At 43.7% G+C, this 13,011-nt stretch overlaps 2 pseudogenes across 2 annotated transcripts; one reads left to right on the top strand and one right to left on the bottom strand.

Moving 5' to 3' along the window:
• The first annotated feature begins 2,267 nt into the window (after positions 1–2,267).
• On the top strand, positions 2,268–2,947 carry LOC308433011 (sororin-like; annotated as a pseudogene). The gene has a single exon. The product of its transcript is annotated as a sororin-like (transcript).
• A 3,754-nt stretch (positions 2,948–6,701) lies between these two features.
• On the bottom strand, positions 6,702–7,991 carry LOC308413839 (large ribosomal subunit protein uL4-like; annotated as a pseudogene). Its single transcript has one exon. The product of its transcript is annotated as a large ribosomal subunit protein uL4-like (transcript).
• Between the last annotated feature and the right edge of the window lie 5,020 nt (positions 7,992–13,011).

Raw genomic sequence — 13,011 nt, 5'->3', positions numbered from 1 at the left:
ATAGCATGTGAAAAAATAAAAATTTGTCAACTTGATCAGACCACTTGACTTACTGGCCTTTTTAGAGCCTCTTGTTCCCCCATTCTCTCCTAGGTGATCCCGGGTTCCCGTTGACTGTCCTGCGGGTCGGGGCACGTCCACACATCACAGAGTAGAGGTCATTTCAACTGTGCACAGTTTGAACAGAATAAAAGCTTCCCTATGTCACTTGGTGCTGAGTGGTTTGTTACACAGCAGTAGTAAGTGGGGAATGGGAGGGATGAGAAGACATGAAGTTTAGTTAAGACACTGTATGAGGTTTAAGTTTGCCGGACGAAATAACCATTTATGTACACCTCTGTTTTCACATCTCACTGCAAACAAAAAAGACATTGATGGTAGCAGTGACAGCAAGGACACTGGCACCATCTCCTTCACAGCGATGTTAAATTAAGTAGGAAAAGGACTTTTGACATTGTAAAACACTATGAAAAAATGTAAAACATTATTTCAGTTTCTGGCATGCTCTTGGAATATCTTTACCAAAACAGAACCTAAATCTTCCCATAACTTCTACCTATAACCTTCTCTGAAAACAAAGAAACAAGCCTAACTCTTCTTTCACCTCACAGTAACTTAATGGGAACTACCCACTCCCCTGCCCACTGAATCCCCAGGAGCACATCTGGCTGCCCAGAACAGTGTGCTGCCTCCCCCAGAGGTTTCACCAGACCAGCAGAACCAGGACCATACAAAGAGGAACCTAGCATAACTGTTTCCTGAGAAGCTTCATCCAGCACCAGATGGAAACATGCAGAGACCCAGAGCCAAACATCAGGCAGAGCTTCAGGAGTCTGGTGGAAGAGTTGGGGGTGGAATTGAGCCAGCCAGAGGGGTCAAGAACACCACAGGAAGACCTACAGGGTCAATTAACCTGGCCCCTGGGGGCTCACAGAAACTGACCCACCAACCAAAGACCATGCAGGGACTGGACCTAAGCAACCTACACATTTGTAACTTAGTCACCATGTTGGTCCCCTAACAATTGGAGTGGGGACTGACTCAGACTCTGTTGCCTGCCATTGGATCCACTTCCCCAACCTGGACTGCCTCCATGGGAAAGGATGTACCTAGTCCTGATGGGACAAGATATTCCAGGGTGGGGTGGTACCCAAGGGGGATTCACCTTCTCTGAGAAAAAGGAAAAGGAGTAATGGGGGAGGGGGTTGTAAGGGCAAGACTGGGAAGACAGCAGGAAGGGGGCTGCATTCGGGATATAAAGTGGTTAAAAGAGTAAATTACTGAGAAAAAGAAATGGGAGTTAGACTCACTGGCTTCAGATACCAGCGCTGTCTTCAGCTTCAAGATGTTCACAAGTCTTTGTCCCTCCAGCTCTATGTCACATAGTCCTAGGTATTCAGTTGTGCCTTGCTGGTCTTCTGTGAAGGATCTCTTGACCTTTCAAGATCTCTGAATAGCTACACTGGACATAAAGAGTGCTTTCCCCTTTCAGAAAACTATGCACAAGGAGGGAAGTGAGCTTATCTTCAGCCTGTAGGTAACGCCAAGCTATTGTCCCATCCGCGTCCTACTCATACTCACATCCCTAGCCCATCTTAGCTCCTCTCCGGCTTTTCTTTTTATAGACTGTTAAATATGTCTATTTAGTGCAAAGGAGAAAATGGCGTGAAAAATTTTACACCCCAATTTGAATACTGGTGAGATGGAATTTTGAGCTGCAGGTTAGACTGAAAGAATCCTAACGCCCTTGGCTTATCCAGCATCTTTCTTTCTTTCCTTGTAAATGCTAGGCATTGGCCTGGGCTTTTTTTTTTTTCTTTTTATCATTTAAGAATTTCATACCTGTCTCATCCATCCATTCCTCTGCCCCTTATCCACCGTTCTTTCCTAATTTCATGCACTTCTTTTTAAAACACAAAATGCACTTGGTAATGCCTGGATAAGCACCAGTATAAGGCCATCTCTTGACACATGGGTAGCCTGTCGGGAGCCACATTCCTGAAGGAAAATGTCTCTCCTTCCAGCAGCCATCTAATGTTAGTAGCTCCTCAACTAGAGGTAGGACTCCATGAACCCCTCGTCCATCCATCCTGGCAGCTTCCCTGGCTTGATTCTATGCAGGTATTAGTCATAGCTGCTGTAAGTCCACGTGTGAAACTGCCCTGTCATGTCCAGATAACACTATTTCAGTGTGGTTATGTACTATCTCTGGCTCTTAGAATCCTTCCAGAAAACTTCCCTTTTGGTGCAAGCCAGAGCAGGTAACCATGGCGGAGACTAAACCCAACCAGTCAGAGCAGCAAACAGGATCCGGAGAGGCCAGTGGACCCAGGACCTCCCTTACTAAGCCTCCGAAGTCGTCCAAGCGAAAATCCAGCTCAGATATCCCAAACATGTTCCCTGAAATCTGGCCGAGGACAACTCCAGCCGCCCCAGTCAGAAAGGTCCTCATCTTAAAGAAGATCGTAGCTCATGCATTAGAGGCCCTGGATGTTCACACACCACTTCGAAGGAGTCCTAGGATCTCTTTTATCTTGGAAAAAGAAAACAACCCTCCGCTTAACGTGCCCACTGAAGAGTACCTCTTCAAGACTTGTACTGTCCCCTGTTGAGTCTAATTCTGGAGAAGCAGAGCTGGACACTAGAGACTTGGGACTATCTCAGAAGGTCGGGCAGTCATACAGTCGGCTACAGAACCTCCACCCTGGCCTCAGATCCTTCTTTGACTTTGAGAGACCTGAAGACTTGCCTGGAGTCTTACCTGTTGTGGGTTCAAAGTTAATTGCGCAGCACTTGCTTCCAGATAGAACGCTCCCTGGAATCTCCCCCAGTTGTGAAAGAGAAACGAAAGCAGGCCCCTGAGATCCCGAAATCAGAGCTGGATAAGTGGCCTATGGCCATGAAGGCTGAATTTGAAACTGCTGAGCAGTTTGATCTGATTGAATGAGATGAACTGGGAAAACAATGTTTGACTAGGATGAACTGGCTGCCTCTTCAAGTGCATATGTGCCCTTTGAGTAGAGCAGGAAATGTGGAATCCTCTTTACTAGCCTTGTTACCCAGAAAGGTGTTTCTTACTATACTGTGTCTAGTTACCCTGGACTTTCCACCTCTGCAGTGTTGGGGATGAGAAGCCACTTTCACCCTGAGGCCAGAACTGTCCGAAACCAGTTTAGCCATGGGCAGTTTCTGCTGTTGTGTAAAGCCACCAACCAGTAAAGAGGGTTTGTGTTCTGCTTTGTTTCTGTAGAGTTGAGAGGACTTAGAGGCCAGGGGGACAGTTAAATGCTTGAGGGAGGGTCTGGACATTGAGTCTGTGGAGTCTGGGATATGAAAGGAGGGGGCATAGTTGGTTTTAACACCGTGACTGTTGTGTAGGAACTGGTCTGTGTCTGCTCTGCTGTTGACATTGGTGAATGGGGTACTGCTGATTTCACCAAAATGGGTAATCTTGATAGTGTGGGCCTCAGATGCACCAACATAAGGTTTATAGTCTCTGCTTTGGGCTCTTTCCTCACCCACATCTGTTTCTTTAAACACAGCTGCATGGTCTCAGCTCAGGACATCTTGTCACATCTCTCACGTGCTAAACAGATGGAGCCCTGATGGCAGCTTCTATCGTGAGCTATTGTTCTCCGAGACCATTCCCAAGGCTTTGCTGGGAACAAAAGTGGATATATCATGGTTTCTGCAGTTCCTTCCTGCCTACCACCTCCGCTCATGGTAGATGCTATGGTTTAAAGGCCGTTGGACTTCCGACATTTGCAAGTTGATGGGAATGAGAACCCGTCATACCAGGATGGTTTCGGTGGGACCCTCCTGCAGGACTTGTCCTCACCTGTTCCTGTGGACCTCGGCTGCACCATGCTGAGTTGCGACCTTCACTACAGACCTGTGTGCCTTTGAGGAACTAATGTGCAGCCTAAGGGAAAGGTGGCTTCATTTCAAATAAACTTTTTAGAGTTTCAAAACAAAAAAAAAGGATCTTTCCATTTTCTCCTCAATGGTTGTTGTGTCTTAGGGACTGGGCGGGGAAGGAGGTGATTTAGATATCTCATTTACGGCTAAGAACTCCAGTCTCTTACACTGTACACTGACAAGTTGTGGGAATGGGTGTTAATTGCCATCTACCGTAAGTTTCTCTGATGAGGCTCAAGAAATGCACTAACCAAGGGGTATGAGGACTCTGTCACTGCTTTGTTCATTTAGCAGAATATTGGTTATAGCTTCTTCCTAGAGCTTATGACCCACCAAGCCACCAGATATTGGCCCTGATAAAGGTGCCAAGCACAGTTTCATCTTGTGGGGCAGACCTTAAGTTCAACCAGAACATATTTGGTTACCTCCATAGCATTAGTGCCACCACTGTACCAGTGGACATATCTGTCAAGGCCTAGGGGACTGTAATCAACTAATATATTACAAAGCTCAGCATCTCAGGGCTTTGTCAATCTCATTTCATTCAGCTCAACTCTCCTCCTGCAATGCAGCTGCTAATTCTTTGCCTATTGCACAAAGCCTCCAGTGGCTCTTTTATGGCACATGAGTGGAAAATGCTAAGTTGGAGCAGAACAAGAGGTTGTGCAGCTAAAGAAGCCCTTAGAGAAAACTCAATTGTCCCCTCCCTTTGAAACACACTCCCTGTGACCTTTTAAGAGGTGACTACCTCAACACCATAGCTAGTAAAAAGCACACTAATCACTTTTTAAAACTTCCTCTCACTTGGAAAGAATAAGCAAAATGAGGCAACACTGTCACACAGCCCTGGGACAGAACTTAGAAGAGTGTATTTGTTCCAAGTTCTCTTAGGGTTTTGCCGTCAAGACCTGCACATTTCTCAGGGAAAGGGAACCACCATCTCCAGACCAAAGGCAGAGCCACACAGCCCAGATTAGCTCTGTCAGGCATGATATGAATGCGGAATAATGGTTTCCTGCTTGACAGTTGTCACGGACTGGACAGGAAGAACGACCTGAGCAGCACACGGGAGGACAACTTGTCAATGGTGTGAACAAGTGAAGGTTGAGCATCGTTAGAGCCCAGCACATTCTTCGCTCTCCCAGGCAGGACTGGATATTGGGGGGTGCTAATCTTGGTTGGGACAGTCACATAAACCTGCTATGTTTCTCTAGTTCCATCTTCAGCTTTTGTGATTATTTATAATAACACACACATTCACACAGACATGAAAAATCCCTCTCTGAAAGCCTGCTTTGTCCTTTTTAATTAATATCAAAGGCAATTAAGCCGAAGTGTGCTCCCATTACCTGCCAAGACTAGTTATTTATAAGAACAGGGCCTCAGATTGTTTGTTACCTATGCAGCCTCTGAAAAACAATTTCTTTGGTTTCCTAGTGTACAAATCTGCAACCAGACTTGAGGGTAGAGCTGCTTTGACATGGCTTTTTATTGATATTTGGATTTTTTTATTGTTTTTCTTTTTCTTGCTAAGCCTCTTCTTAAGGACTAGGAAACAATCTACTCTTTACCTGAGGCCTTCCCAGAGGAGCAAAAAAAGGGTGTAGGAGATGTGTGTGCAAGGTCACTATCACATTGCAAAACACGCATGTCCCACTAGGCAACCGCTCCTTTTGGACACTGAGGAGCCTAACAGGAATGTTTGGCTTTTTGGAAAATATTCTATTTATTTTACTAGAAGACAAAGTCACTCAAAGCACAGAGTGAGAGGGATGTACTATTGATTTTGGACAAACTTATTTTATCACCAGCAGAATACCCCAAATCTGCTATAACAAGTCAGACAAACAAACCTTGGTGATCGCCAAATGTCAGGCCACAGGAGACCTCAAAGTATCCAACACCAACTCCAGTTTTAAGGACTGTCAAGTGATATCTAAATTGTGTATATGTGTGTTTGTGTGTGTGGTGTGGTATGTATGTTAGTACATGTGTGTATGTGTGCATGTATATGTGTCGCATGCCCATGTGTGTGCAGGTATGCATTCCTGTATTCACACACACACACACACACACACACACACACACAGAGAGAGAAACTAAAGAGATAGTGCACATTCTTCTATTGATTTCTACCTTACTCTCTTGAGGCAGAGTTTCTCATGGACCCAGCTCACCATCTCAGCTTGGCAGGCTGACCAGAGATCTCCCAGCATGCCCTGTCCTCCATCCTCCAATGCTAGAATTACAGGCACACACAGCTATGTCCAACCTTTTATGAATTCTGGGAATTCACATCCTTGGGCTTGTCTAGAAAGTGCTCTTATCCACCAAGCATCTCTCTAGCCCCTCTAAAAGATTTTTTTAAGAAAAGGCCTAGTGTTCAATGACTGACATTCAGAGGAGGGACCACAACTATCTTAGCTAAAACCCAACCAACATCCCTTGAAGCAAAATTATCTACTTTGACAAGCTGACATCTATCATGAATACTTGAATAAGTACTTCCATTACACAAAATCACTGGGACTTGTGCTCTGAGGGGCACACAATAGTATAAACCAACTGTTACCTTGGGCATTGTACAATTTATTGGAAATATGAGACAATTACATGTGAAAGGAAATGCCAGAAGCAACGAACAAAGAGGCCTCAGCAGCGAACTCTAAGTACTTGTATTTCATGTAGACAAGGCCCATCTATTTTTTTTCCTCACTGCATCTTTGATTTATTCAAATAGGCTGTATCTATTTGCTTTCTGGAATTTAACAAATTTTAATAGTTTATGCTGCAGGCTTTTTTCCCTCTTTGGTAGGTTTCTTCTCTGCTGGTTTTTTGGTAACCACCTTTTCCCCTGCAGGCTTCATCAGCTTCTTGACATTCACAGGCTTCTTTCCTTTCTTTCCTACTGCAGGCTCTTTGTCTGCAGTCCCTTCTCTGGGACCATCCTCTCAGATGTGGCTGCCTGTGCAGCAGCTGCCGCTTCCAGTTTTTTCACCCGGAGTTTGTGATTTCTGGCCTGGTGAAGAATGGTGTTCCTACGTGTAGTCTTTGCATAAGGCTTCAACATGATTCTCAGGTTCTTCAGTGGATTCTTCTTTAAGAATGTTCTTGCGTGGTGCTCGGAGGGCTCTTTGGATCTCTGGGCTTTTCAAGATTCTGCTAAGGTCTGTGTCCATCAAATGTGCATGGGAAGGTTATAGTGACTCTTGAAGGAAGAAGCCTTCTGCCAAGTGCCATACAGCTCATCCAACTTCTGGAAAGCACTTTCAGTCCACATGCAGAAACGCCCCACATGCCCACCAGGAGCAGGTTTCAGAATGGTCAGCTTGCTGACATTAAGCAGAGTAATGCCAGGGATGTTTCTGAAGGCCTTGATAATACCATTATCTTCATTATAGATGGTGCAGGGTCCCCTGTGCTGGATCTTCCATTGGTTTTTCATTTTGCCCTTGCCAGTCCTCACTCTCTGAGAGGCATAGACCTTTTTGATGTTATTCCAAGCCTTAAACTTCTTAAGCAGCTGAACAGCCTCCTTGGTCTTCTTGTAACTTTCAACTTCATCTTGAACCACCAAAGGCAGTTCAGGAAATTCTTCAACATGATGACCTTTAGACATCGCCAAAGCTGGTAAGGCTGAGGCAGCCAGGGCAGAGCAGATGGCATATTGTTTCTGCGTTGTGTTCATTCTGCGGTGCCAATGATGCCAGGTTTTGGTAGGTGCAAACATGCATCCCCCACAACACATATTTCCAAAGGCATCCTGGCCAGAACAGTGGGTCCCACCACCTCAAACTCTTGGAATTCGAGCCACAGCTCTGCCAGTACTCCAAGACTCAGCCCTGGTCTGAAGGCCTGCCAATTCTATGACTGCATAGGGCTGTCTCTTGTTTTTCCTCAAGTTGATGTGAACAAAGTTCACAATATCTGGTTGAATGGGAGCTTTGAAAACAGCTGGCAAGGTGAAATTCTTGCCAGATGACTCACCCTTTTCAGAGTACACCTATATGAGGAGACAGGCACAAGCCATGACAGGGAGAAGAGAAAGTCACACTTCTCTCTACCAGGCTGCTCCCACAGAAAAGGCCCATCTATTCTAGTAACAAGAATATGGCCATAAGCCCAAGGGCTTCAGAGAAGTGAAGATCACTTATCTGACTGTCAGAAAAGTCAAATGCAGCCTCTGAGTTGACCAAAACTCCCTTCCTGTTACAGAAAGCGGATATCAAATTACTTCATCAACACCCAAGGATCAAAATGCCCCCATAAGAGGTAGAGCAGAGTTGCCTAGGATGCTAAGCCTACTGCTTTGGAAAGAATAGGTCTACTTAAAAGGAACCTTTTTAGGCCTCATTCGGCTGCTAATAGTTTGTTACAAATGTTTACTAAGAGCAACAGAAATTGACAGCTTAGAATTTTTTCTTCCCCACTCTGTCCTGCCTCTACAAGTGGCTCAAAAAACTCAGAACTGAGATGGGGCTCTGGCTGATGCCCTTTGAACCACTTCATCCATGGTCTCCTAGGATCCTACTTCTTCTTCAAATCCTCTGAGGCCTTTGATGTGGGGTATAATTGGTTGTGAAGTACAGAAAGCTGGACTCAAGCATCCCCAGTGGCCCCTTCTATAAGGTTTTCCCAGTTGTTCATTACATCTGCACTATGATAACATAGCTCAAGGATAGCCTCAACAACAAGCTATCCCACCGTGGACCAGTTCCAATCACTGAGAAGACACAAGCTAACACACTATCTCACGGTGGACCAGTTCCAGTCACTGAGAAGCTCTCCTCTACTTGAATTTGAGTTGCTCCTAATTTCAATGTTTTTCTCCTGAGGAACACATTATATTAAAGAACAGTAGAATTCAGAGAAGACCACAAGTTACTAAAGCAAGAGAAACACGCTGGATTGAAAGTGGAAACTGGATTGTTATTTAAATATAGCTACCTTTGGCTGGAGTGTGGTTTTATTTTTTTATTTCACTTATTTACTTTTCTTTTACTGAAAAGAGGTTTTTTTCATACAGTATATTCTGATTATGCATCCCCTCCTCTAGTATCCCCCAGTTAATCCCCTACTTTCCCATCCAGACCCACACTCCTTCTGTCTTTCCTTAGAAAACAAGCATCTAAGGAAGAATAAAATAAGAACCACACCTAAGAATCCCATAAAAACACAAAACCATAAGCCATAGTGTATATGCAAAGGCCTGTAAGGGGGGATGCCCTGACACATTATAAAAAGAGAACCTCCAAAGATTCTATTAAGCTTGTTTTTTGTTGCCCACCTACTAGACTTGGATTCTTTAACACAGTCACAAAAGAACTCCCGTGGTATGCATTCACTGATACGTGGTTACTAGCCCAAAAAGCTTAGGATACCCATGAAACAATTCACAGACCTTATGAAGCTCAAAAAGAAGGAAGGTCAGAATGCGGATGCCTCCGTCCTTCTTAGAAGGGAGAACAAAACACTCACAGGAAGAAATAAAGAGACAAATAGAAAAGCAGGGATTGAAGAAAAGATCTACCAGAGACTGCCTCACCTGGGAATTCATCATATGCAGCCACTAATCCCAAGCACTATTGCTGATGACAAGAAGTGCTTACTGGAAGGAATCTGGTATGGATGCCTCCTCAGACCCATACTAATACAGAGGAGGATGCTTGCAGCTAACCATCTGACTGAACACGAGGACCTAAATGAAGGAGCTAGAGAAAGGACTGAAAGAGATGAAAGGGTTTGCAACCTCATGGGAAGAACACTATCAATCAACCAAACCCTTCACAGCTCCCAAGGACTAAAACACCAAACAATGAGCACACATGGAGAGATCCGTAGCTCCAGTTGCCTAAGTATCTGTTCAATGGGAGAAGAGGCCTTTGGTCCAGTGAAGGGTCATTTTTCCCAGTGTAGGGGAATGCCCAGTTGCTGAGGTGGGAGAAGGTGGTTGGGAGAGGGAGCACCATCATGGAGGCAAGGGGAGGGGAAGGAGGGATGAGAGTGAAAGAAGATAACATTTGAAATGTAAATACAGTGAATATCCAATAAAAAGGGAGGAAAAAAAGAATGTTTTGTTTCCCCAATGAGGCTCCCTAGGAGAAAACTAACTTTTCATTTGCAAGAGGTTATCAACTGGAGCTTGTTTCCAGGTTAGGAGTGGAGCATGTGCCCACAGATTGTCTCAGTTCTGGAACCTGTGAAGGTCCTATCCATGCTGCCAGTCTCTGTGACACACTGTTGTGTTCTGTTTAGAGGGTCTTCTTCATCTATTTTTTCTGACACTTACATTCTTTCTGCCTCCTCCTGAGTGAGCACTAAAGTATGAGGATCTAGTGAGAGGGAAGAAAGGGGTGGTGAGGGAGGAGATATGGAGAGAGACAGCTAAAACTAAGTGTCATTTGAGGGGTGGAATGTAAATCTAATCTAGTAGAAGCTTCCTCAAATGCATGCATATATAGAGTCAATATAAATAAAATCACCAAATAATGGGGGGGGAGTCCCCAAATGGACATCTCTCATCACGAAATGAATCATTCAATATCAGAAATAAGTCCTGTCTATCAAGTTGTTGGACAAAGGCATCTTATAAGACCCTCCAAACAACCCACACTATTGCTAAGGCTGCTCTCCACAAACTGTCAGTAAGTCCCCATTGCTGAAGACAGTATCTGCACAACTCAATGAACACAGAGAAGTTGATTTAATGCCTACCTATGGAAGCAACCAACCAATATATAATTTGACTTAAGGCCTACTCCACAATGAAATTCATACCCAGATACTGTTTGAGTGACCAAGAACCAGAGACAGGATAGCCCAGGCAACTAGGGTAAAACCAAATACTACTGGTCCACTAAAAGTATGTAGGAATGAAATGACTTCTAATAACATTCTGCCACACTCATAGATCAGCTATCATCAGAGAAGCTTCCTCCTACAGCAGATGAGAAAAAAATACAGAGACCAACAGCCATACAAAGAGCAAGATACCTTGGAAACACACAGAACCCTAAACGTGATGTCTCCACCAAATCCTTCCCTTCAGAGCTCAGAGATTTAATTTCAACTTTTAAGTCCATAAAGATCCAGCCTAGTACTTAAATAGTGTTCATCCCTGAGTCCGTGACAGCCAGGGCAGCATGTATCAACCACCCTCAACCATCAGTATGCCACATACTTTCAAACTGTGTGTTCCCATCTACTCTCTAAACATTTTAACATGTCGCTTTGTTTCTATCTCCATGTTCTAGCTACTTTTATTCTCATTGCTATTACCAAATATGGGAGGGAAGAAAGAAAGAAAGAAAGAAAGAAAGAAAGAAAGAAAGAAAGAAAGAAAGAAAGAAAGAAAGAAAGAATGAAGGAAGAAAGGAAGGAAGGAAGAAAGGAAGAAAGGAAGGAAAGGAAGGAAGGAAGGAAGGAAGGAAGAAAGAAAGAAAGAAAGAAAGAAAGAAAGAAAGAAAGAAAGAAAGAAAGAAAGAAAGAAAGAAAGAAATCGGCCTAGGGAAGGTTTGCTTACATCATATTTGCTGGTACAGTTCATCCTGACAGGGAAGGCATGGTTGCAAGGGAATGAAACAGCTGGTTATATTGCAACATAGTCAGAAAACAGAAAGAAATGGACGCTGATGGTTAGCAGGCTCCTTCCTCAACCACCTCCCTCCTTTTTATTCCATTCGTTGCTCCAATCCATGAGATAGCACTGTTCAAATTCAGCACTGGTCTTCGTTGTTCAGTAAAATCTCTCTGGAGATGCACTCACAGAAGTATGCCTTCTAGGTGGTTCAAAACCCTGTCAAGCTAACAGTGAAGATTAACTGTTAAATTACCTGAAAGCCTTCTCTTTACAAATAAATAGAACAATCTAGACTTCAAACTGGTCAGTGTAAAATAGAATAGAAACGTCGGTGCCAGATTCTCTTTTACTAATAAGGCTGTATTCAACTCTTGAGTTGGGGCCCACATGGCACAGCATGTGCTTACTATATACTTGAAGGGCTTTACTGTAAGTGCTTCCCACCTGCTGATGGGATAATTGATTTTTATTTTGTAATGCCTCCCGCACATCGCTGGGATTTATCCAGAAACTGTAAGAAAGTGACATCTCTCAATGTTCTCTCCCTGCCTTCTACTTCAGTCCCAATTATAGATTTAAATGACTGTTTCAAAAAATCTGGAAAAAAAAATCTCTGTTCCCTTTTTTCCCAAGAAATCTCTTTGGAAAGATGTTTAAGATGTCGGTATGGAGTTCCACGCTGTGGAAGCACAGGCTGCAACAGCGCACAGAGGACCCCAATTTCCATTCTGTATTCTTTCTTCTTTCCCTAATCTGGCCCCCAGGTGCTAGTAAACTTCTCTGAAAAATAAAAAGAAGGGAGACATACATTTCCAGACATTTACCACAGTCTGTGAAACATTGAAGGCTCTGGTCATGTCCCTCTAATCACAAAATACTCAGTGAATGAACCAACCCCCACCCAAGCTTTGTAAACCTTTCCAGTGTCTAGGATTATGTCTGGGAGAGAAAGGGTGTTCTGTTTCTAATTTAACACATTGACTCAGTTGTTATAGTCTTAAAATTTGATTGCATGCATTTGTGATAAGGACCAATTTTGTAACTTGTTAGAAAAATAAAATGCAAGCACAAAGCTTATTTTTAAATCTTATTACTGTCAAAAGTAAATTTTAAAATAAACTCACATGGTAGAAGAGAAGAAACAGAAAGCATGGGTCAAAAGCCTTCATCTTTTACTGCAGAAAAAAATCCATTTCTTTTCTCATTTGTTGAACTAGGTCCACATACCTACACCCTATCATGGGCAACCCTTTTCATCCAAGTCACGATCCTAAAGTTCAAGTTCCACATGGTTTGGTTAGCATGAAGACTGCTGAAGTTGCCCAGGAAATTCATGTAGCCCGTGGGATCTTCACCCCTTCTGCAGCACATCCTTCTCTGCGTATCTTCTGGGAAATTCTTCATCAGTGCCCACTGGAAAAGGCTTCTCTCATTAACACCACTCCACACCCATCATTTGTCTTTCCCTAAAGCACGTGGACAATCTATAAAAGAGCGTGTTGGTTGTCTTTTAT

The sequence above is a fragment of the Micromys minutus genome, assembly GCF_963924665.1.
Source record: "Micromys minutus genome assembly, chromosome: 1".
Lineage (NCBI taxonomy): Eukaryota > Metazoa > Chordata > Mammalia > Rodentia > Muridae > Micromys > Micromys minutus.
This window is presented reverse-complemented; position numbering and strand designations above follow the sequence as displayed.